The following is a 24,644-nucleotide window of genomic DNA, read 5'->3' on the forward strand; positions in this document are numbered from 1 at the left end:
GAAGCAGGTAAGGCAGAAGTTGTGCCGGAGATGACTAGAACGGGTGCAGTTTATTAGCCTTACACCACAAACAGAATCTCTTCCACTTTAGGGAATACGTCTTGTTGGTACAGTCAGCCCAGGCCCGGGCTAAGACGACCCTGCAGTCCTGAGGAATATCTAAGTCCTGGAACTCTCTGAACTCAGGAGCCAAGCCGATAATCTGAGAGATGTCTGATCTGGATGCTGGACTTGCCCCTGGTTCATAGTGAGGAGATGCGGGTAAGGCCTGACTGGAATCGGAGGCTCCAGCGACAGAATGTGTAGTTCTGTAAACCAGTGTTGGCGCGGCCACGCTAGGGCCACCAGGATCAGGGTGCAACGCTCTGCTTTCAGTTTCCGGAGGACCCTGGGGATCAAGGGAAATGGGGGGAAATGGAGGAAAAGCGTAAGCAAAGACGTTGCACCATGCGATCGAAAATGCATCCCCGAGAGATCCTTTCTGGGGAAGCCAGCTTGCATAATGTTGGCATTTTGCGTTGATCTCCGTCGCAAGTAGATCCAGGTGAGGTTTGCCCCATCGGGAGAATACTGCGTCTGGAGCATGTTGGTCGAGCTCCCACTCGTGGCAAATGGAGCATTGCCTGCTTAGCGAGTCCGCCGGGGTGTTGTCTGCTCCTGGGACATACTCCGCTTTCCGCCAAATGTTGTGTTGGAGTAGCCACTTCCAAATTCGCTGTGATTCTTGAGACAACGTCATGGATCGAGTTCCCCCTTGCTTGTTTAGATATTGCATTGTGGTGGTGTTGTCAGTCCTCACAAGCACTGGGGAGTTCCTGATCCGGGGCAGGAATGCTTGCAGTGCCAGGTATACTGCCCTCAACTCTAGCAGGTTGATGTGGAGCTGTTTTTCTGCCAGCGACCACTGACCGTGTATCTGAAGTTCCTGCAGGAACGCACCCCATCCTTCCAATGATGCATCTGTTGTAATCACATGTGGGGAGGTTGGAAGCAAGAATGGAAGGCCCTGGTTCAGGTTTTTTGTTTGAAGCCACCAGTGCAGGGTCTTTACCACGAACGGAGTGATCCTGATAAGATCGTCGAAGGATCCCGTACACTGGATCCACTGGGATGATAACGCCTCCTGTAAGGGACGCATACGGAGGCGGCAGTGTGGTATTAGGAGGATATTGGAGGACATCATTCCTAGCAATGACTTGTAGAGTCGCACCTTGATGGTCTTTTTGACCTGAATGTGGGCTGCCAGAGACCTCAGTTTGACTTGACGCTCCTGTGATGGGAAGGCCTTCTCCTGATGCGTGTCTAGAGTTGCTCCCAGGAAAGTGAGGCGTTGCGAGGGCTGCAGTACTGACTTTTCCTGGATGAGCGTAAGCCCCAGGCTCTCGAAGAGCTGAAGACAGGCGTTGGAAGATCTGTTCACGCCTTCTAGAGTAGGAGACTTGATGAGCCCATCGTCCAAGTAGGGGAATACCTGGTGATGGTGCTGGCGAAGGTACGCTGCCACTGGAGATAGGCATTTCGTAAAAATGCGTGGCGCCGACTTCAGGCTGAAGGGCAACACTCTGAATTGGTAATGTCTTCCCGCCACTGCAAACCTTAGGTATTGGCGGTGACTTTTGTGGATGAGTATGTGAAAATAGGCGTCCTGGAGGTCTAAGGACACCATGAAATCTTTGGAATTGAGTAGCTGTAACACCTCCTGAATGGATACCATACGGAACGATTGTTTTTTGAGGTATCTGTTGAGACTCCTTAGATCCAATATAGGTCTCCATTTCTTCTCCTTTTTTCGTATTAGGAAGAACCAGGAATAGAATCCTTTCCCCCTCTGACCTCTGGGAACTCTTTCTATGGCTCCTTTCTGGAGCATTAGTGAGAGTTCCGCTTGAAGGAGATGCAGATTCTTGTGCTGCATGGGCTTGGGTGGTTTGGAGGAGAAGTTTCCACGAACTCCAGAGTATGACCGAACCGAACCAGCTGGAGAACCCAACGATCCGTCGTTATTTTTTGCCAATTGTGGAGGAAGTTGGAAATTTTCCCTATAACTACGTAATGTGGAGATTAAGTGGAGGCCTGTTGGAGAAAGAAGTCATTGCCTTCTGGCGGACTCTTTCTTTCCTCCTCTTCCACAAAAGGAAGAATTATTGTACGCGGACTGGCCTTGTTGCTGCCTCTGTTGGTATTGAGGCTTGTATTGCTGGGACGAGCCGAAGGAGGATTTGTATCCCTGGTAGCCACCTCTAGTCTGCTGACCTCTTCCTCTGGAGCCCCGAAAGGAAGTATTTTTGTACTGGTGGGTACCCAGGGCTTCTGCGGTCTCAGTATCTTTCTTGATACCCTGCAGCATCTCATCAATATGCTCCCCAAAAAGTAGCTCTCCGTCAAATGTCATGTCCAGTGCTTTGGTCTGTACCTCCGGCCGGAAAGATGTAGCTTTCAGCCAGCCCTGGCGCCTAAGGACCGCTGCCCCCGCCAGCTGCCGAAATTCTGTAGAGGCGATGTCCATCGCCACGTCAATAATTTCTGAGGCGGACCGCTCTCCTTTAAGGAGGATCTTCTTTACCTCTTCTTTCTGCTCCTCTGGTAGTGTGCCTAGATATGGGGCAACATCCGCCCACATCTGGCGATTGTAACGCCCTAGGAGTGCGAGTGAGTTTGCCGCCCTGACAGTAAGGGCCGACATCGACAAGAACCTCTTCCCGATGTTATCCAGTTTACGGCCTTCCTTATCCGGAGGTGCAGTCAGCGCAGCGGCTGGGTTTTTGGATTTCCGCTGCGCGGCTTGGGTAATAACGGAGTCCGGTTTGGTATGGCCTGTAAGGAGTGCCAGAGCCGTGTCCGGGGCCCTACACTTCTTATCCAGTCTGGTCGGCACTGGTAGTAAAGATGAGGGGTTTTTCATTATTTTTACCCCCTGGTCCCATATGTATTCAATAATAGGGATTGACCGAACCGCCTTCTTGAATGGCTCTTTAAAGTCATATAGGAAGCAATCCTGAGGTTGCGTGGTCATCTCTATTTTGAATCTTGCCGCTGCTCTCTCTACAACATTATGAAACCCCCCCGATATCTTCTGGGGGTGAATCCGTTTGTCACAGGATCCGGGCGAATGACCAGCGGTGGTGGTCTAGAGCGAGGAGGAGGTGCTGATGTCACAAGATGTGGAGGCACTACCGAAGGAGGCGGAGTAGGCGGAAACCGCTGTTTGTAGTCCGCTATAAAAAATTGGAGGTCCGTGACTATGGAGGCCGGGAGGCACACCATAGGTTGTGAAGAAGGAAGCGGTTGATATTCCTCCTGGTATGGCTCTTCTGCCTGACCCAGGTCTTCGCAATCCGAACTCTCATGGACCTTGACATTGAGCTGTGATGAACTTGTTGCAGTGTGGAACATGGCACCATCATCAGAATCCTCAGTCTCCAGTAATTGGACCGGTGGCAGTGGCTGGACTTTACTAGGAGACGTAGTTTCTGGCGTCACAATACGCTTTGACATCCTGAAGTGAGTATAAGTGTACTTCAGCTTAGGAGAGTCTTCCGTCGACGGGCCAGTCGACGGGGTGGTCTTCGGCGGTGGGGTGCTGACAGCCGCAGACGGTAGCGTCGTCGACGATGGTGTCTTCGTCGACGTCGATGCTGGAGCTGTCGTCGATGGCTTCGTCGACGGTCTCGTCGTCGACGCTGGTGTTGACGTCGATGGCTTCGTCGACGATGACAGTCGACGAGGGTGTCGTCGACGTCGATGGGATCTTCGTCAACGTGGAAGCGGTCGTCGACTGAGGCGTCGTCGACGCTTTTTTGACAGGAATTATAGATGGAATAGACCTACTCGTCGACGACGATGCTGAGGTAGTTGTCGACAAGGTGGTGAAGGCTGATGCTGTCGACGTAGAGATGGATACTGTCGACGCTGTCACAGGCATGGCAGAAGACACCAACACAGGCTTCTTGAAGGTGGCTTCCTGAAGAGAAGTTTTAACTGCCATGGCTTTTGGACGACCTTCTGAAGACTTTGGCGTCTTCTTTTGAGGTGGCATATCAGACGGACCTGGAGATGTCTGTCTTGGTCTTTTGGCAGAGGAGTGTGAGCTCCTGAAGGAACACTCGCTCTCACCTGAAGAGACTGTCTGATCTTTGTCCTTTAGTCTCTGAAGCCACAGAAGCAGTCGTCCCTCTCTGTCTTTTTAAGTCTTGACAGAGAAAGTGCGGCAGACCTTACAATCCTTGGCAGAATGATCAGGGTAGAGACAGTAGAGGCAGTCTTCATGTTTGTCATCTACATGCAGTCTCAGTTTACTACACAAGGCGCAGGGTCTAAAGAGCCCTTTTTTAGGAGTGGTAGACATAGTTGACTCTAGCACTCCTCTACAAAAGTAATCTTGAAGAGAAAAATATGGAATCAATCCAGAAATACCAGAAAGCTGAGCAGAGCTCAGTGGAGACTCCCTTAGCACAACGTGCGGTAGAAAATCTGAGGGACTAGGGCTCCTTCCAGGAAGGTTCTAGAGGGTGGTAGTAGCTGATTGGCTCCTGGCCAAAGTTTGGTCCTTTGTTTACAAAAGGACCTGGATAGGTTATTAATGTGAGGCCTCTGGCCTATTAGTATGTATAGGTCTATATGACATTACTCTGATTATGTACCGGGGACTCCCACCCGACGACGGGGAATGATTCAGGCATGTGAATCTATGAAAGATACCCATAATACTGGATAACTGATTGTAATAAGAAATAACTTCTTGAGGTTAAGGAGCTGCAGGGAACAAGTGTGCATAGACGCAATCGGTGTACACAAACATGACAATAAAGTTAAGCTACCACTGAGGCATGACGAAAAGCTTAGGAGAAAACTTGCATCAAATCCTTCAGGAAACACATCACAACAGGTAATTTGAAATAGCAAAGCAGAAATGGCAGATACATAAACTTTAACTGTGTCCAGTGCAAAGTCTAACTGGGGCAGATACAAAAACATTAAAACATCTGATAACCAGAAAAGGGCACAACGTTGTTCTGGAGTCCCAAATAAATGTGAAAGGGTCATGTTCTCCTACTTCGATGGGAAATCACATCACTCAGATGTTGTCATTCAATTTCCATGAGTTGAGGACTGTGAAGAACCGTTTCAATCTACCCCACTCTAATCTGACCCAATCAAACCCTATCCCACTTCAATCTACCCACTCCATGCCACTCCACCCAAATCTACCACACTGCACTCAAATATACTCCCACTCTGCTCCAATTTACCCACTCAAATCTACCCCAGTCCAATTTACCCCACACGACTCCACTCAAATGTAATCAATCCAACTCCTCTACACTCCAATCCAATTTAACCCTACTCCTATTGACCCAATTTAACACACTCTACTCCAATCTGCCGCACTCCACCAGCTCCAAACCAATACACCCCACCCCACCCTGATACCCCACCCCAATCCTTCCACCCCACTGCAATCCACCCCACCTCACAACAATCTAAACCACTCCAAACAATCAACATTTTAACAAGCTAAAACGATCAGCATAAAACACAAATACAACAAGCAATGATCTGTCCAATTGGGACAATGAAAAGGTTTTCACATAAATGATCACTTGCGACTCCTATTGTACAAAAGAAGATGTAATCATAACAATAAAAGTTGTATATATGCCCGAAGGACCTGCCTGCAACGACAAATCCTCCAACCAGGAGCTTTTCAGTGGGTGCAGCTAAAGCCTGGAACGCACTACCACAGAGCCTCAGACAGTTTCATGATCTGTTGGCATTTAGGAGAACCCTCAAGACGTGGCTCTTTACTCACTAACTCAGCTCCACACACTCACTAGCGATCACCCAGCGCCAGGACACCTCCGGGTAACAGTGCGCTTTAAAAATGTGAAAATAAATAAATAAATAAATAAATAAATAAAAGTTGTATGTATGCCCGAAGGACCTGCCTACAACGACAAATCCTCCAACCATAGTTACACATTCCACAACAGCTATGCATTCCAGAACTATGCCTATATAATACAGAATATTTTGCGTATAATAAATACACTATAACTTACTTAGGAAACGTATTGTACAAAACCACAGAAGGCTCACTGTACAAAAGCACCTTGAGGCACAATATTCTCAGTGGTATTTAGGATGCAAGTAAACTTCGAAGATCCTTCACCTTTGACACTTAGAAAAAAAAGGCTCTCGCAAAAGCATTCTTGGTATCAGAATTCAGTATTCAGATATAAGGAAATCTAAAGGTCAGTGGTTACTCTATCTGCAGTCCTCACGTAACCAGGTAGACAATAAGGAACTAAGCAGTGCAGTATGCGCAAGCTTTTAACCAGTCAGTGGATTTGTAAAACGTATCATTGCTAGCATTTACTCATGTTTAACTCACAATATCTGCCTCTTGCTGCAATATTTAAGAAATGGCTAACTGTAGCTTAATTGCGCATGCGCTGCTGCCCCTTTTTAACGATTTGCCTTGTAAACGTGAAGTGTACTCTTAAATGTTTTAAAAGTCACTGCTTTGGCTCTCCTGAAACAGTCATCGAGGGATCCATTCAACACAATTTAATGTGAAGCAATTTCCAATATGTTGTACCCCGCTAAAGTCCAGGAGAGAGCGGTCATTTATCACCTAGAACACTAACTCTGTGCATAGGTGAACACAGGTACAGAATTAGAGCAGTTACCTTCTTGAAAAACGAAATACCAGACTAAAACAAAAACAATGTGTCCATCTTGCCCTGTTAGTGTTAGTGTCCTTTGATGTAGTTGGCCATACAATTTTGGTGGACCTGCTAACAAGTCCTGAGAATCAGAGAATAGACAAGAACTAAGATCAGTCATTTATTGTGGACCGTCATTGAGCAGTGATAGGAATCGCTACTAGATCAGTGTTCACTCAATAGCTCTGCAGTACTTTGCAGGGTCAGCGTTACCACCCATTTTTGCTGTGCATGTATTATCAGTCCTCCAACAGACATGTTTTGGATGTTACCGTGGTAAATTTACAGCAGTTGTCAAAATAGGAGATTGTGGGCACATTTTTCAACAAATCGCAAACAGGTTATCGCTATTCCGAATGTATGAAACTCCATGAGTTTCATTTTGCGATTCCTAGAGGGTAACAAATCAACCTACCTCATGAATATTAATGAGGTAGGTTGCAATTTGCGACCCGTTGGGAATTTGCTAAAATCACAGGGATGGTGGCCTGCTGGGGTCAGCAGACCACCATAACCAGGATTGCTTTTAAATAAAGTAATCATTTTTTATTTTATTTTAAAAGCAGCTCATTTTCATTAAAGAGAAACTGGTTGAGTTTAATAAACAAAAAAATGAAAAGTTTTCTTTTCCTTTTCTATGACCACTGCCTTCTCTGAAAAAAATGTTTTCGCTACCATTCTCAAGGATGAAGGGATCCTTTAGGGGCCCCTTTCCATTTGTGAATGGGTTACCGCCTACTTGACGTAGGTGGTAAAATGCGAATATTTTGCGCCCACATTTCGGTCACAGAACATTCCTACATACTGCTGCGATTCGATATTAGGAAGGGACCCCCTGAACCCACCCCTTCCTAATAATCTGCATGTATTCGGAATTCCAAATTGCGATTCGGTAACATGCTACTGAATCGCAAATTGGAATAAACACATACCAATGCGGCTTGATTTTTAGAATCGGGGCGTTTGCAATCAGTAAAATGCATGATACGTGTGGCCCTGTGAGGCGCAGATCACTAATTGAATGTACTTCAATAAATTAGAGTAACCTAGTAAAACAGACGAGTCAGCTGCATCTTTGGCACCCTACCATACAACCAAAGTCCTTGGCTAATGCCCATTCGCAGCCAAGCAAGTAGTGTTGGATCGGGCCTGAGAATGTAACTACAAGCGACCACAGTCGCCCGCCTTTATTATCATTTGTACCTTCGAACAGTGTTTCAGCAAGCAGCAGACCAACAGAACTTAGGGCATCAATTACTCATGTGCTGCTGTGCTCGGGTTCTTGCTTAGCCGGTTACAAGACTATAGAAAGCAGTCGCTTGCCTTCTCACACGACTGAGATGCAAGGATATTATATGCTGAGGAGACATGGTCTAATGTGCCAATCACACCCCTAAGGAGCTGACAACCTGGGTTTCTGCACCTAGCCAAAGAATTGTGAGATTATGGGAAAATTTATTTTCCTTCATGTACTTGAAGTTGTATATATGTTTAATGCAAATTTGAACAATGTTCTGTCAATGTATTGCAACACCTATGTGATCAGTATGAAGCGAATCCCCCACTGTATCAATTTAATGCATGCAGTGTTTCTGGAAGAAATGTTATATCTATCATTACATTTTTTTCTACACATATACTTCTTCATATGGTCACGGTCTTGACGTACTGTTGAGGTACAGGTAAATTTCAAAAAGCTTCGCCACTGAAAAGGCTTTTTAGGCTAAACACTTGTAAGATCCCAAAGGTGAGACCTATTGGCTATGCCAATGCTGGTTACACTTGTTAACACTGTTTGCAGAAATGTTGGGCCAAATTACCACCAGTGTACCATACCAAACATAGCAATCAGCTACCCAAGGTGACCAGTAAACATTTGCCTCCCACTGCACAACAACACAGCGCAGCATTTTTAGCAACTTTCGAACAGTTTGAGCTAGAAACATGTTCTTTTGTTAAAACCTTCCAATTAAGCAGCAGACGATGGATTATGTGTCAAACGCAACATATCCATGATTGTGAGAAAATACGCTGCGGACGCACAAATCACTTAATTACCCTGGCCCTGCTGTAAGTAATAAAGCCAAAGCAGCTCCATATCAAACAAAAACTGCTTTGTTACTGCGGGGCCTCGCTTGTATAAAAAAACAGCAACACAATAACAGCGAGGGCTATTAATAGATATCACTGCAACATCTCCATCGCAACACTTTGAAAGTACGTGTTAGACAACGACGGCTCGTGTGAGGCTCTTGAAATGATGCGTTGCAGGCGGAAACTGCTCCGGGAGAAATGCGATCCCCAAAGGCAACAGCCGGAAGGCGAGACGTAATCTGGGTTTACTAAACCACGAGGTCGGATCAGGATGCACGAGATAACGTTGTTGGGGTTTGCTTTTTTTCCAAAAGCTCTGATTAAAGCCTCGCTGGAGCGAACAAGTTGTTTTTGAGAACTCCACCCGAGGCGCTGAATTGTTGCTTTTTTTATTTTTACAACGCTGCTGTGCACAGAGCTCTTGGCCTGCACTGTCTCTCATTTGCATTCAATGCCTTCACGCAAGGTATCGCTGATTGGAGAATTAATGCGGACGTGAATGGGAGCACAGACACAGTTGCTAATTCTAATTTCCCTTTAAGGGGAGGGCAATGTCCTCCTGGTGCAGGGGTCTATAGACTGATCAGCCGCACAGGGAAATATCGCCTTTCGATGTCCGGAGCAAATCTCTATAAAGCGACTTCCAATAAAAGAAATCTACGGGTGGCCAATTACTGGCAAAAACTTCAAACTTACACAGCACTTAGAGGTAGAGACGGAGGAAACTGATAAACCACCGTAGAAAACACTGCAAAGCTGTAGTGCATATTTTCTTTGACACCTGCGGGTGCTTTCCGCCACCAGGTGGCAGCAGAACACAACAGGAGAGAGGCATTACAATGGGAAACACGTGTTAAACAACGACTTCCTTCTGTTACCGAGAGAACAAGCGCAGTCACGCTAATTAAAAACAGATTGCCCCTGAGCGCCACTGCTCGCTCCCGCAAGGTGGATTCCGTCACAAGCACAAGTGTTAGGAAAGTGCAGACCGATTGCAAAAGGTCATCTCCTAGAGCAGCACATGCGCACTGTGCTAGGCTCGACCTAAAAGAGACTGAAATCAATGCCTTTTCCAAAAGATTAATTTTAAAACTATCTCCTTGTACACAGCGCTAATGCACCCTCCAGGTATATGGTATGCTTTATAAGCAAACTTTACACAGCAGTTCGTTTTTTGCAGAGGTATTCCTGTGCAGTGAGATAACCGATAGCTAAAAATACAAAAGGAAATGTGTACGGCGGTTTACTGCTATTTTTTTTAAAGCAATCTCCGCCTTGGTTTTTAATTTACTATTTGTTATCAAATGATTTCTCTCTGTAGTGGCTCTATGTATTTTGCGTTATCCATATGCAGCAAATGCTTTTTGAGGTTATGCATATTTTTAGTCCACAGTAAATGGCTTCAGATACCTCGACCTACACTTTACCCATAATCTTGACACATAAAGATAACCTCTAGGAAATTAGCAAACACTGGCCCTATTGAAGCGATGTACTTCAGTATCTCGGACTCTACTCATCTGATCCTTGCAGGATCCCTGATTTACAACCCCCAGGCACTCAGCCTTCATATCTCACAGAGTTATTAGTGACCCTAGCAGACCTATCCATGAAACACCCACACTTCACCATCTTAGGCGATTTTAACCTTCATGTTGACGACATTTCCTGTTCAAAAGCAAGGTCCCTGGTGGAAACGTTGGCTGGCATTAACCTGGACCAGAGAGTACACAATCCCACTCACAGTGCAGGTCACACCCTGGACCTTGTATTCACAAATCTGTCTGCCCTTACAACCTTGCCACCACTGACCCTGACCTGGTCGGACCACTTCCTTATCACTTTTAATCTGATTACCACCCCCCCACCGGCCAGGAGCAGTAGGGCAGAGAACTTGGGTAGAAAGTGGTAGAAAGTTACCTGTGAAGCGCTCCAACCCTCGCTGGCCAACCTGAATTGGCAATCCTCGAATGACTTAGACACCAATGTTAATAAGTTTAACTCTTACCTCTCCACAGCTATTGACGCTATTGCCCCCTTACAAACCCTTTCTTCTGCCCGAACGAAACCCTCGGCCCCCTGGTTCTCTCAGACTCTACGTGAAGAAAGAAGTAAATGTAAGAAGCTCGAACGGCTGTGGCGTCTCACCTACGACCCTCCTGCTAAAGCGACATACAGAACTGCCCTAAAAAAATTCAACAAACTAAAACAGGCCACCATGAAACAATATTTTGCTAATAAAATTAGCTCTGAGGACAATTCGGATAAAATTCTTCATCAAACTGTTAAGGACTTCACTAAACTGACCGCCCTTACTTGTCCTACGAAACCTAGTCAAGAACTTTGCGATGGCCTCTCTGACTTTTTCCATAATAAAATTGATATTTTCTCCTCCTTTATTCCTACGGAGGGGCCCAGGGAGGGCCTTTCTTCCCAGCACTCCACCCCCTCTAGCGAAAAGATCTTCAGTGCCTTCAATACCATCCCACTGGATACTGCCCTACTAAAAATTCAGCGATGCAAATCAGGTTCACCTCTTGATCCGGTCCCCGCCCAGGTGTTCACTACCCTGGCTCCAGTGATTACCCCCCCTCTAATTGCCATCTGGAATTTCTCCCTCTCTTCTGGCCAATTCCCTAGAGAATGGAAACAGGCCATGGTGATTCCCATTCTAAAAAAGCCAGAGGCTGATCCGTCTGTATACAGCAACTACCGGCCCATATCGCTCCGCCCCAAACCTGCTAAGATACTGGAAAAAGTTGTGCAAGAACAGCTGGCCGACTATCTGGAATCTAGTAATCTTCTCCATGTCTCACAATCCGGCTTTAGATCCGGGTATAGTACGGAGACAGCGCTATTAGAAGTCACTGAGACGATTAGGGAGAGCGTGGACAGAGGCGAGGTAGCCATGTTCGTGCTCCTCGATCTGTCCGCAGCTTTCGACAGTCTCTCATTCCATATTGCTGGATAGACTCCACAATATAGGAATACGAGACACTCCCTTGGCATGGATAAAATCATTTTTTACAGAAAGAACGCAACAGGTGTGGTGTCGACCTTATCTGTCCAAAGATAAGAAACCACTCGGTTGTGGAGTCCCTCAGGGGTCGGCTTTCAGCCCCCTTTTCTTTAATGTTTATCTGTCACCACTGGTGAGGGTAGTAGAGGCCTAAGGAGTCAGAGTGGTCTAATACGCTGATGACACTCAGCTAATGTTTTCATTCAGAGACCCCTCGGACATTGGACTCGCTAATTTCAAAACCTGCCTCTCCAACATTGTATAGTGGATGACTTCTAATACACTGAAGTTGAACACCGATAAAACTGAGGTGCTGTTCTTCAACCAAAAATCCCCATCACTGCCATCCATGTGGTGGGCGTCCGAGCTGAACCCTCCCCCGTCTCCCGTTAAATCCGCTCGGAATCTGGGCTTTCAAATTGACAACGAGTTATCTTGCAAAACCCAAATTCAAAAAGTCTCCTCGGCCTGCTTTGGCAAATTGTGCATGATAAAAAAGATCTCCCCCTACCTACCCATGAATTCTTTGAGAACCATCGTGCATGCTCTCATTATGTCCCATCTTGACTATTCCAAAAGCTTATTAGTGGGGGCCCCATCATATCTTCTGCATCGGTTGCAGATTGTTCAGAACGCTGGGGCAAGGCTGACATGTAACATCTCTTATCGACACTCTATCTCCCCGCACTTAAAGAAGCTACACTGGCTATCTTTCCGCATCCAGTTCAAAGCCCTAGTCCTGACTTTCAGGGCTCTGAATGGGAAGAGACCAGGTTATCTCAGACGCAGCTGAAGCAAGTCCACTCATCACGAGCTCTCAGATCCAACCACCTCCATCTCCTGCTCCACCCCTGCTTCCATTGAGCAAGAGAAGGTGGCAGAGCTTTTGCGGTGGTCACTGCAAAGCTATGGAATGCCCTTCCGTTAAACGTCAGACTGATCGAATCAGAATCTCAGTTCAGGTGTAAATTGAAGACATGGCTGTTCTCCAGCTATTAGCTCCTAGGGTCACTGCCGCTGCTATCCTCAGCGCCGGGACACCCCCGTTGGGGGTAGCCGCTCGCTTTATAAATTACATAATAATAAAAGCAAATATCTACCATAGAGTCTCCTTTCTAGAGAGAGCAGAAACAAGTGGTAGTGACTTGGAAAAGCTGGGTGGGTTGTCGAGAAGGTGGTGTCTGTTTGAATGCTGTCTGTCTGACATAGCAAGCACCTGAAGCGAGCTGAAAGACTGCGGGCAAGGTCTTCCAGGACACAAAAAAGCAGAGTGCTCTCATTGGCATCAAAGATGGGCAATCTTGCACGCCCCCTAGGTGGCGGCAGATGCTGAATCACTTGGGGGGGGCATGCCAAGTATAATAAATGCAGGCTTGATTAGATTGCAAACCAGAATGCAGTCTGCATTCAAATAGACGTTTGAGTATTCTTCTTTAAGGGGACTGTAAGCAAAAATTGCTTTACAGAAAAAGAATTGCTCTTTGAAGAAGAAATGACCAATGCTTGGCAAAATAATTAATAGTCGACTGCCTGATTAGGTTTTGGACAAATCTCTACTCTGCTAAGATAGGGTGTGACGTAAGATGTCCTTAGCAATGCCTAGCAGGTATTCCACGGGGGAGAAAGACACCTAGATTTTAAATACAAGTGTAGAAAACCATAGAGATTATAAAACGACAGGACACACACAGGCACACTTATAAGGGGGAGTATTTGGTATGTTTAGTTGCGATATAGCCATGAACGGAAAAGACATTTAGAGAAGTATTCACAATGCACTCCAATTAGACATTCTAAGAATACCAGTGGTAAACGTCACCAATGTTCATAATTGAAGCCAAGTAACTCTAATTGCCCTGTGAGTCCTAGAACTAGTATTTACATCGCTCTTTTCTCTTTGGAAGTGTCCTAACCACTAAACAGGGTCCTCCTTAACATCTATTTTTTAATGCTGCTATGGGTGACAGATTCTTGTATGCATCGAAGTGTTTAATGACCATAAAAAGAATGATGATGGATGACGTTCTCTCAATGGATACTGAGAGAACGAGATCTTTGAGTGAGACAAAAAGATGGCTACTTCTGAAGGTCATCCAAATAATTTACAGTTTGGGTGCCTTTCCTCTCCTTCTCTTTGCCTACTTATCGTAGATTTAGGTGTAAAGAAGTGTTCCCAGCAAAGAGTAGAATAAGCTGGTGAGCTTCCATATGTGGTCTCCATTCCTCATTAGGCCGGTATTTATTGGTCTACTGCAAGTATCTGCAGCTTTAAACCAGGCAGTAGAATTGGTCATTTCTATCTGTATCACAACTTAAGCTTCCTTATGTTCCAGTAAGAAATGGAAAAGGTAATTTAATTACCTCTTCCCACTGATGGCAATTCCTCTGCAGAATAACACTTGAGAACTTCTACTTGTGGCCTCCAGCCTCGTGCTGTCATTCTCACGAGGTGAATAATTTCTAGCATTATGACTTACTTACCTCTTCCTAGCAACCTGAACTAACTGGCAGAAAGCCTTAACATATGACCTAACTCTTCATTGATGTAACAAACGTTATTTTAACGAGTGTTAAAAGCTTCTAAAGGTGTTAAAAACAACTTGGAGGTGGTGTAAGACCAACTGATCATTTAGCCTCAGTGCCAACGCCCATTAGAAAGTAGGTTTTCTTATCATGTACTTGCTTGGAGAGCTATTTTCTGAAAAAGTATGGTGACAACAAATGTTTCATTAGGCAGTAGAGTGCCAATGGGTAAGAATTGAAAGTAGAGTCCAGCTGATAATTTTTCCATATTTTATGGAGATTCCACCGGCCCTCTTGGTTAACATATCTTTCTTTGTAATTATCAATCAATCAGTACATTTGTAGAGCACGCTACTCACCCCCGAGGGTCTCAAGGCGCTGAAAAAAAGGGGAGGGGGGTGCGGTTACTGCAAGAATAACCAGGTCTTGAGATGTGTCCTGAAGGTGAGATGGTCCTGGATCAGTTGTAGGTGTGCGGGGAGGGAGTTCCACGTCTTCGCTGCCAGGTAGAAGAACGATCTTCCTCCGGTGGTTGTTCTTCGAATCCGTGGGACAGTGACGAGGGCGAGACTGGAGGAGCGGAGTTGACGGGTGGGGGTGTGGACCGAGATGTAGTTGTTGAGGTACTCGGGCCCATGTTGTGGAGCGATTTGTGTGCGTGGGTGAGCAGCCGGAACGTGATCCTCTGGTTGACGGGGAGCCAGTGCAGGTTTCTCAGGTGGGCGGATATGTGGCTGTGGTGGGGGATGTCGAGGATGAGTCGTGCGGAGGCGTTCTGTATGAGCTGAAGGCGTTTCTGAAGTTTGGCTGTGGTTCCTGCGTATTGGGCGTTCCCGTAGTCCAGTCGGCTGGTGACGAGAGCCTGGGTGACCGTCTTTCGGGTTTCGGTGGGGATCCACCTGAAGATCTTTCGGAGCATGCGCAGGGTGTTGAAACACGAGGATGAGACTGCGTTGACTTGCTCGGTCATCGTGAGAGTGGAGTCTAGGATGAATCCCAGGTTGCGTGCGTGGTCAGTGGGTGTCTGTGCGGTGCCCAGTGACGTGGGCGTTGATTTCTGCGTGTTTCCAGCTTCCAGGGAAGGTGGCTGACGTGAAAGAGCTGTTAATGACGTTCCGGAGGTGGGTTGCGATGATGGTGTTGGCTTTGTTGAAGATGTGATGAGGGCATGGGTCGGAGGGGGAGCCGGAGTGGATGGTGTTCATGACGCGGGTGGTGTCTTCAGTGCTGATGTGGGTCCATGCACTGAGGGTGGTGGTGGGGGTTGTTTGTTTGGTGGCTGGGGGCGGGGTGTGGGGTCCGAAGCTGTCGTGTATATCTGCGATCTTGCGGTGGAAGAATGTGGCTAAGGAGTTGCAGAGGTCTTCAACGGTGTGATGTCGTTGTGGTCAGAGAGCTCTTTGACGATGCTGAAGAGCTCCTTGCTGTTGTAGGAGCTGTTGTCCAGCCACTCTTTGAACGATGTCCTTTTGGTGGTGCGGATCAATTGGTGGTATTCGCGGGTGGCACTCTTGATGACTGTCATGTTTTCTGATGTCCGCTTGTGGCGAAAGGCTTTTTCGAGGGTTCGGCACGATTTCTTAGCGATTTTGCGGGCGTCTGTGAACCATGAGGATTTTCTGTTGCTAGTCTTGCCTGGGGGTTTCTTCAGTGGAGCGAGGTCGTCGGCGCAGTTGGTGATCCACTGTGCGAGATTGTCTGCTGCGTTGTTGGTGTCAGGAGTGTCGGCGGATGGGTTCTGGCTCACCGATGTGGTCAGCTGGTCTGTGGTGACTTTGCTCCAGCATCTGCGGGGGATCTGTAGCGTGTGGTGGTGGGATGTGGTATTCTTGAAGGTGAAGTGGATACAGCTGTGGTCGGTCCAGTGTAGTCCGGTGGAGTGGCTGAAGGCAACGTGGCTGCTGGCCGGGTCGAGCGTGTGGCCGGCGTAGTGGGTGGGGGTGTCCACCAGTTGCTTGAGTCCAAGGTTGGTGAGGTTGTCGAGCAGGGTGGTGGTGTTGTCGTCGTCGTTTTTCTCCAGGTGGAAGTTCAGGTCCCCTAGGAGGATGTACTCTGGTGAGGTTAGGGCGTGTGGGCTGATTAAGTCGGTGATGGTTTCGCAGAATTGTGTCCGTGGGCCCGGGGGTCTGTAGATGAGCGTTCCTCTGAGGGTTGTCTGGGGGTCGGTGTGGATTTGGAAGTGTAGGTGTTCGGCGGCGGTGAGTGTCTTCGGCGTTGGTCGTGATCTGATGGTGTTCTTGTAGATGATGGCGATGCCTCCTCCAGTTTTGTTGATGCGGTCCTTCCGGGTGATTTTTGTAGCCGTCCGGGATGGCTATGGCGATGTCGGGGGCTGAGGAGGCGTTCATCCAGGTTTCCGTGATGAAGGCGACATCTGGTGCTGTTGAATCAAGGAGCTCCCAGAGTTCGACGGCGTGTTTGTGGAGGGAGCGGGTGTTGAGGAGGATGCACTTGAGGTGGCTGTTGTTGCTGCGTTCGGTGGGCGGGTGCAGGTTCGGAGGCAGGAGAATTTGCATGCTTGGCAGGTGAAGGGTCTGGGAGTGTGCCTCGGGGTGGCTCGGTGGCAGGTCGTCCTGTGTTGAGTGCGATGAGGGTGGTGGTGTCGTACCTCAGTCGTTTCAGCTCTACCTAGTCGGATTCGTCCGATAACACTAACTTTGTCATTTCTAGCAACCATAGACTTTGTTCTGCATCCCGCGTGAGAGTGCACACTCTGCACCCGATCCCCCTAGGCCTCCTGCTAGTAATCTGAAGGTTCAGTAGTTAAGTCCTAGCGATCCCAAAGCCTATTAGTATAGTACTTACCTGCTAGTAATTTCGCATTCCACTTTTAGAGTATATGGTTTTTCGTGCCCCTCGGGGATTTGTGTAAATTGTGCAACTTAAAGTATTTTCCTAAGAGTTTTGTTGTGTGCTTAGTACCCTGTCCTCATAAAGAGTACAGGGCTATTGTGATCTAAATAAATACACTGTTTATTTTCATAACACTTGTGTGGTGTCCTTTCACTTGGTGTTCAAGGGGTATATGTGATGGTATAACAGCTGGCTTAACACGCCCTCTAGAGTTTAGCCCGAAGACTGCTCGTATCCATGCTACTAGGATAGCTGGTCTAAAAGGTTGACTTACAACCAATCATCAATAAGGGTTGTTTGGAATGATGCAAAGTGCTCACTAGAATAGTGAACATTATATATCAGGCCAACTTCTCACAACTGGCACAGGTGGCGCTGCAGCGGTGGGGAAGCGACCTACCCGGAGGGTCAAGGGTATGGCTATTATCCTCAGAGTACTTGTGCAAAATGTTTTGCGGCCTAGTGATGTCCTGCATCTCGAATATAGTGGGAGCTGGAAAATCAACATCCAGCATATATATTTAGCTTCATTTCATTAGCTATGCAACATTCTGTGTAAAAGCTTTTTTCAGTGCGTAAAGCGGAGAGGATTCTTGGAGACCTTTTGTGATTATAGGCTGAAGGACTTGGAAAATATCAGCTGTAAAAGTATGTTTTGGTGCTATACATTTCAGAGTATAAAAATGTGAATTTAAGCAATGCGCCCATTTCATATAGATGATATTTGTCAAAAATGATCTTGCACTCAACGCTATTCTTCAGCAGAGGGTGCAATTGTAGCTTCGACATTCGGGTGAGGTGGAGTCACACTTTTGTTGAACCTCTCAATGGTGTTCAAATTGTGCCATTAAGTAGCTCTTTGAGTTGCTTGCACCTAAATGTTCTATGTGTCACTGTAATGGAGTCATGCAGAGACAGTGTAAGGTTTGGAAAACCTTTCACAGTTAAAAGACCTTTTCACATTTTCCAAATATATTCTGTTTTGCATCTAACTCCATTATATGCATCACCCTATTAAGGGTCAGAAACCAAAGCCAGATTCACATTATGCAAGCTTTTTGGGCGCTTTCTATAGAAGTCTCTGTGCATCTTGACAATAGCTTGGTTAGTATGTGTGTTTCACAAAACTTTACAGTCTTTAAAAATAAGAAGGGTTGATCCTAATTTTTATCTTAGAACCAAGATTAATAAGGTACATGAGAACGTGGGATTATAGAACGGTTTGCTGTGCTAAAGTCACCACCTTCCCAGCTTTCAGGAATATGCAGAGCTGAAACAAAAAACCTACATTTTTTACTACATTTTTGCCATTTTTCAGAGAGGTAACACATTTTTCCTATTTTCTGTGCTTTCAACCTACTTCCAATAGGTGGTGAAAACCAGTGTTGGGTGATCCATAAAAGCTATATATTTCAGAAAAGTGGACAACATTTCGAATTCAGCAAGAGGTCATATGTGTTGAACTAAAGGAATATTCAAAACGAGTAGGAAAAAAAAGCCATTATTGACAATGTTTTCATTTGTAGCTTTTTGTCACAATGGTCGATTTTCAATAGTGATGTACTAAAACGTTCTGCAGACCGTTTTGGTTGTAGGGATATACAAGGATTGTAGGTTCTCCAAGAACCCAAGGTATCTAGAGTCAACAACTGAGCTCCATCATAAAATGGTTTTACATTGTGTACTGACTAATTTATATGGTGAAAAATAGGGATCAAGGTAACCTATGTATTTCAGAAATTGGCACAAGATATGGAATTTAGGAGCAGTGATCATTTGTACATCTCTGAATTTGTGTGTACCCTTACTTGCACATGATTTAGAGAGTTTTTTCAAAATGTCTTTCTTACACACTGGTTTACCTTAAGAGGGCACGAATGCAGAGAAATCCAATTGGTAAACACAAATAGCCCACTATTGTATGCTCCCACGTCTTCTGATAAAAATGGTACATCACTTGTGTGGGTAGGCACAGTGTTCGCAACAGGAATTAGCCCAAAAAGCAATATAAATACATCATATTTTTCACACAAAAAATGAAAAAATGTTTGCAAAGTGGGTAGCTGTGGATTTTTAGCTCTTGCTCAGCCATCGCCTAAGGAAACCTAGCAAACCTGTACACTTATCAAAAGCAGACATCTTCGGGAATCCAGGGTGGGGTGACTTCTGTGGCTCTCACCAGGCTGTTTTACGAAGAATTGCTTGCAAACCTCAAACTGACTAAAAATAAATGTTTCTCACATTTCTGTGATGGAAAGTTCTGGAATCTGCAACGAGCCAAAGTTCCTTCTATCCACCATCCCCTTAAATCTTCTGATAAAAATGGCCTTTTACGCCAGAAGAAAGGTAGAAGACCCCGTCCAAGTGGGCTGACTCAGAAAGAGAAAAGTCTACATCACAGAATGCTCTTTCCCAATGGCTGGCCACCGTTTAGCATAAACGGTGACGCCAGCAAATGGGAAAGAGGGGCGGGGCTTAAAGCCTGTTACTGAAAGCCCCTAAAAACATAAAATCTCGCCAGCGAGATTGCGCATGTGCGCAACTGAGACCTAAAAAGGTGGAGTCATAGGGCGCAGAGCCCGAAAGTCAACTTTCTAGCTATTTTCCTTTTAACTCTACCCCAAATAAATCAGCATCTAGGCCAAACATAACAGTGAAGCTTTTCTTGATTACTTAATTGGTCACAAACCGCATTTTACAATATCTGATGAGGTTACAGTACCTGCTGGTGAGATTTTTGTTGACCCAGCAAGTTTAAGGAGCAGTAAGTTAACTATGATACTTAATGCACTTACTATAGTGATATGTGCTGATGCATCATAAAATAGCATGCATGGTTAATGTGCCTACTACTACAAAGGACAACATATGACATGTAGACCACATATTTGTATTTTTTGTTGGTAGCCTACTAAATGATTCTTTTTGATAAGGAGGTGCATCTGTTACATGCAGTTTCAAGTAACAATCCTTTGTAACATAGATTACTGAACTATGAACCAGCATCAAGAAGCTGCATCAAGACTATAAAACGTAAATTTAGAACCTTACTTTTTTTTTTTTAATCCTTAATTGCTTACTATTCCAAGATTGCTAAAAAAGGGTTTCTTTTGGAAGTAGTAAACATGCAAACGAGCTATATAAACAGAGACATCAGAAATTCTTAGCGTGCAAGCATCCAGTTACGTATATAGCTGGAAAAGTCAAAAACCTGCATCAAAATTATAATACACATCTTAAGCATCTGTGAAGAAAGACAAGCTGAGTGTCTTTGTGCCACAGACATTTTCACGAAGGTGTACAAATCCAGCTAGCACCTAGCCAGGATGAACGAGACCAGAACAAATGGAGCGTTGATGGCTCTATAAGTGAGGCATTAGTGTTGGGCCCAGCTGAAATTTCAAATAAGAGACTTCCCTTGTCACTTGCAGGTTGCTGCTCTCGACACACAAAACAAGCGTTAGCTTAGCCAATGGGTCTCGCCTTTGGGACCTTATGTGTTTAGCCAGAACTTTTGGCTGTGTTGTAGAGCATTGTGGCTGCTGTACATCATGTTGAAAAGTTATAATAAAAAGTGTTAAGCATTTTTGTTACCTTTATACAAACCAAGACGACATTATATACAACTTAACAACCTGCTTAAAAAAGATTTTAACATAAAAAAGTGTTTTTGTACTTGCACTGATAGCAACTTCTTTCTGCCTGTTCTCATGCTTGTTTGTTATAATATTTTTTGTTATGGGGATGCGGCACATAAATAACATGGCAATGGAGGTTGGAAAACAGTAATTTAATTATAACACAAGCAGAGGATAGACACTAGGGGAGAATCAAAAAAATGCTAGATTCCGAGGGCAGAGTGACGTAATGCTTAGGTGGTGCGCTGATGCAAAATGGTGGTGGTGAGTGATGTTTGGGGCTCAGGTGGTGCCACTATATGGTGTGGATTGGAGGTATGTTGTGGAATGTGGAGTTGAAATCTGTTTGGTGAGTAATTAAGTGGTGTGTATTGGAAATGTGTGGAGTTGACTTGTGTGGCCTGGAGCTGTGGTGTTGAGTGAAATTATGCTAAGTGAAATTGTGTCATGGTGTGGAGTGCTTTTATGATGATTGGTGGTATGTGGCATATTGTGCATCTTTGTGGAGAGTATTTATGTTGCATTGAGTAGAGTGCAATTATGTGGCGTGTAATTATGTTGCAATGAGTGGCATTATATGGAGTGTATTTATGTTGCATTGAGTAGAGTGTAATTATGTGGCACTGAATGGTTTTATGTGGAGTTTATTTATGTTGTATTGAGTAGAGTGTAATTATGTGGCTTGCTATTACGTGGCACTGAGTGGTATTATGTGGAGTGTATTTATGTTGCATTGAATAGAGTAATTATGCGGCATGTAATTATGCGGCATGTAAATATGTGGAACTGAGTGGTATTATGTGGAGTGTATGTTGCATTCAGTAGAGTAATTATGTGGTGTGTAAGTATGTGGCCCTTATTATTTGGAGTGTATGTTGCATTGAGTGCAGTGTAATTATGTAGCATATAATGATGTGGCACTGATTGGTATTATGAGGAGCGTATTTATGTTGCATTGAGTAGAGTAATTATGTGGCGTGCAATTATGTGGTACTGAGTGGTATGTGGAGTTTATTTATGCTGCATTGAGTAGAGTGTAATTATGTGGCGTGTAACTAGGTCGCCGTGAAGTCAGCCCGTAACTTTGACTCATCAGTTATAGTCAAACCAGTTTCCACGAACGTATCAAACTGCTGTTGTGTGTGAGCGTGAAAGAACTCTCCTATGTTTAAAGGCCGGCCTCCTTCAACCAACTTTACTGTTCTTCCAACATGAATAACAGTACAACAATAAACGGGATGTCTAAGGTTAGAAAACTCCCCTCAAAAAATATCAAGATTTGTTGAAATCCTAAAGCTATTTCACACGCCGAATGCACACAAATATATCAAATTTAACCGTACATGAGATCATTCAAAGTGGAATACCCAAAAAAACAATTAATGTTTGCATGGCTCTAGTTTCTTGGGGAAACCCTGGTCGTTTCAACAGACAAAAGGTGAGCCTTAATTCTAACGAACCGACTCCAAAAATGCAAGTTAGTACACCCTAACATAGACAAGCCTGGAAGTGGTGCACGCGCCAGCCGTGGCAAAAGTGAAAGCGCTGCGTTTGCTCATATGTTTTCTATTAACGTGACGGCGTGATGCGGCGTGATAATTGGAAACACGTGGTGCTCATGCTCGCTCCCACGGACCCTAGGCCACAAAACGGAGAAGGCAGGACATGGACCCCCCTTGGGCCAATTGCGGGCTGTCACAAAGCACAATAGCAAGTGATCAATTCCAAGCACACGCATGAGTGTGTGTTTGGAGTTTAAAAGCCCTTACAAAATGCCTTGCAGAGCAGCGCATGCCCACTGGCTCAGGCGAGACCTAAAAAGCAGGTGCTGCTGAATGTGACCCAAAATCTGCAAATTACACAGGACACACTCAGCACATTTGAATGCAGCTGGCCCGGATCTGGTTAAAAAAAGATGCCTGAGCCAGGATCCAGTTGGATCTCCCACTATTCAGGCACTGTCTCCAACACTTTTGTGTTATCAAAGAAAGCCTCCCGGCGATGGGGCGATCCAGCACATGTCCCTTGTTTACTGTGTCACAGAGGGCTTAAACTGTACCTCGCAAATGTTTCATTTCTGAAGGGAGGTGTTCTAGCAGTTCGGCCTCGACTACTTTGGGCATGGTGCCCTGGCCTCTTTACTTATGGCAGGTCCTCTCCAATACTGGCATAAATAAAAAAAAATGAGAGCATGGAATGTGACAGAGGGAAAACAGTTAAAATGTATTCACGCACTTTCACACATTTGTTTTTGCTGTTCAAGTAGATATGTGGATGGTTTTCACCGAAAAAGTACTGGAGCCATGGAATTTCTTACAATAGCTATCAAGTTCTTTCTAATAAAAGTATTTCACCAATTCAGGTTACAAACAGATAAATCGATAATGGAATCTTGCCGCTTGAAACGCTACATATGATGATGCTGAATGACACTAGACTATGGTTCTTCTAGCCACAATGCTTTTCAGGTACTTCCACTTTTTTTGTTAGGGTTAACTGTGATATTTGAACTGACCTATTTAGCAAGTACAACTTATGTACTACATTATGTTAACATATTAAAAGGCTATATCCAGCATGCTATCAACTGTTTTTCTCTACAATTTAAGTTAGTTAGTCCGTAGAAAAATATAAACTGCTTTCAGACTTATGTTTTACATATTGCATCCACACTAAATAAATTGTTGTATATGTACTTTAATATAATCCCCAAACAGGCCTCTCCTTTAAACAAGCATTGGCAGAGCCAATAGGTCTCACTTTTGGGACCTTATAAGTATTTAGTTATCCAGCACAATATCCTTGGTGCAACAACATTCAGTTTTGCATGGTTTAACACTTATAAGGTCCCAAAGGCGAGACCTATTGGCTATCCCCCTGGCCTGCTCTCTCTTCCTGAGGATGGTGCAAGTGCAGTGGAACAAGGAGGGATAAAGGAGCAGAGGAGGATTGAAACAACAGGGAGTGGAAACTGGGAGACAGGAGGGAGGGCATTGGGTGGTAAGAGGAATAGATAGGAGACGTAGCAGTGGTGAGAGCTGTGCTGAGCAGATCAAAAGGAATGAGAGGGGTAAGGGGAAGAAAGAAAAAAAAGTCGTGGTAGGAGAGGATGAGAGAATGGAGAAAATTTTGCCTGAAGAGTGAAAATGGAGTAAAAATGCAGGAAAGGAAAAGGGCCATGGGTAAAATAAAATAAATGAGAAGCAAAGGGGAAGGGTGAGAGTCCCAAAGAAAGGGAAAGAAGAGAAATTGGGGAGAAGAGCAGAAGAAAGAAGATGAAGGGGAGTGATACAATGGTGATGATGGAAGACAGGATGCAGCATGAGAGTAGGAAGGAAGGAGAAAATAAGTCCTAATGGGCAAGACTTATGGATGAGGGACAAAGAAGACGTGTCAGGTAATAAGAGGATGAGAAAGGCAGGTCTCCGTGAAAACTGGGGCATCATGGGCTACTGGCTCCATTTTAAGTCATTGGCCCTAACCATGACCATGAGAAACAGCAGTTACATCCGTTTTTGTTGGTAGCCTGACACGTGCCTGCCCTGCCACAGTCTGTCTTTTAGGAGTGACCTTGCATATTACAGGCATGCCTCCGCTCAATTGGCCTGCCACCAACATGGGTCTAATGGGGCTTTTCAACAATTTTATGCTAGCCAGTCTCCCTCTGCTTGACTGGGCCGAGGTAAAAGCACTGGGAGAAAGGAGCTGCAAGCTCTTCTGGGACATAGGACAGACTAACCCCGAAAGCCATCCTTTCTTGGTCCAGACCCTTGCCTGTGGATGTGTCTGGAA

The 24,644-nt window shown here is 45.3% G+C and overlaps 1 protein-coding gene across 1 annotated transcript in view; it reads right to left on the minus strand.

Moving 5' to 3' along the window:
- The window catches only part of PIP4K2B (phosphatidylinositol-5-phosphate 4-kinase type 2 beta), a 645,829-nt gene that overhangs the window by 485,755 nt on the left and 135,430 nt on the right, over positions 1–24,644 (minus strand). The gene's annotated exons all lie outside the window — the stretch shown is intronic.

This window comes from Lissotriton vulgaris, chromosome 5, assembly GCF_964263255.1.
Source record: "Lissotriton vulgaris chromosome 5, aLisVul1.2, whole genome shotgun sequence".
Lineage (NCBI taxonomy): Eukaryota > Metazoa > Chordata > Amphibia > Caudata > Salamandridae > Lissotriton > Lissotriton vulgaris.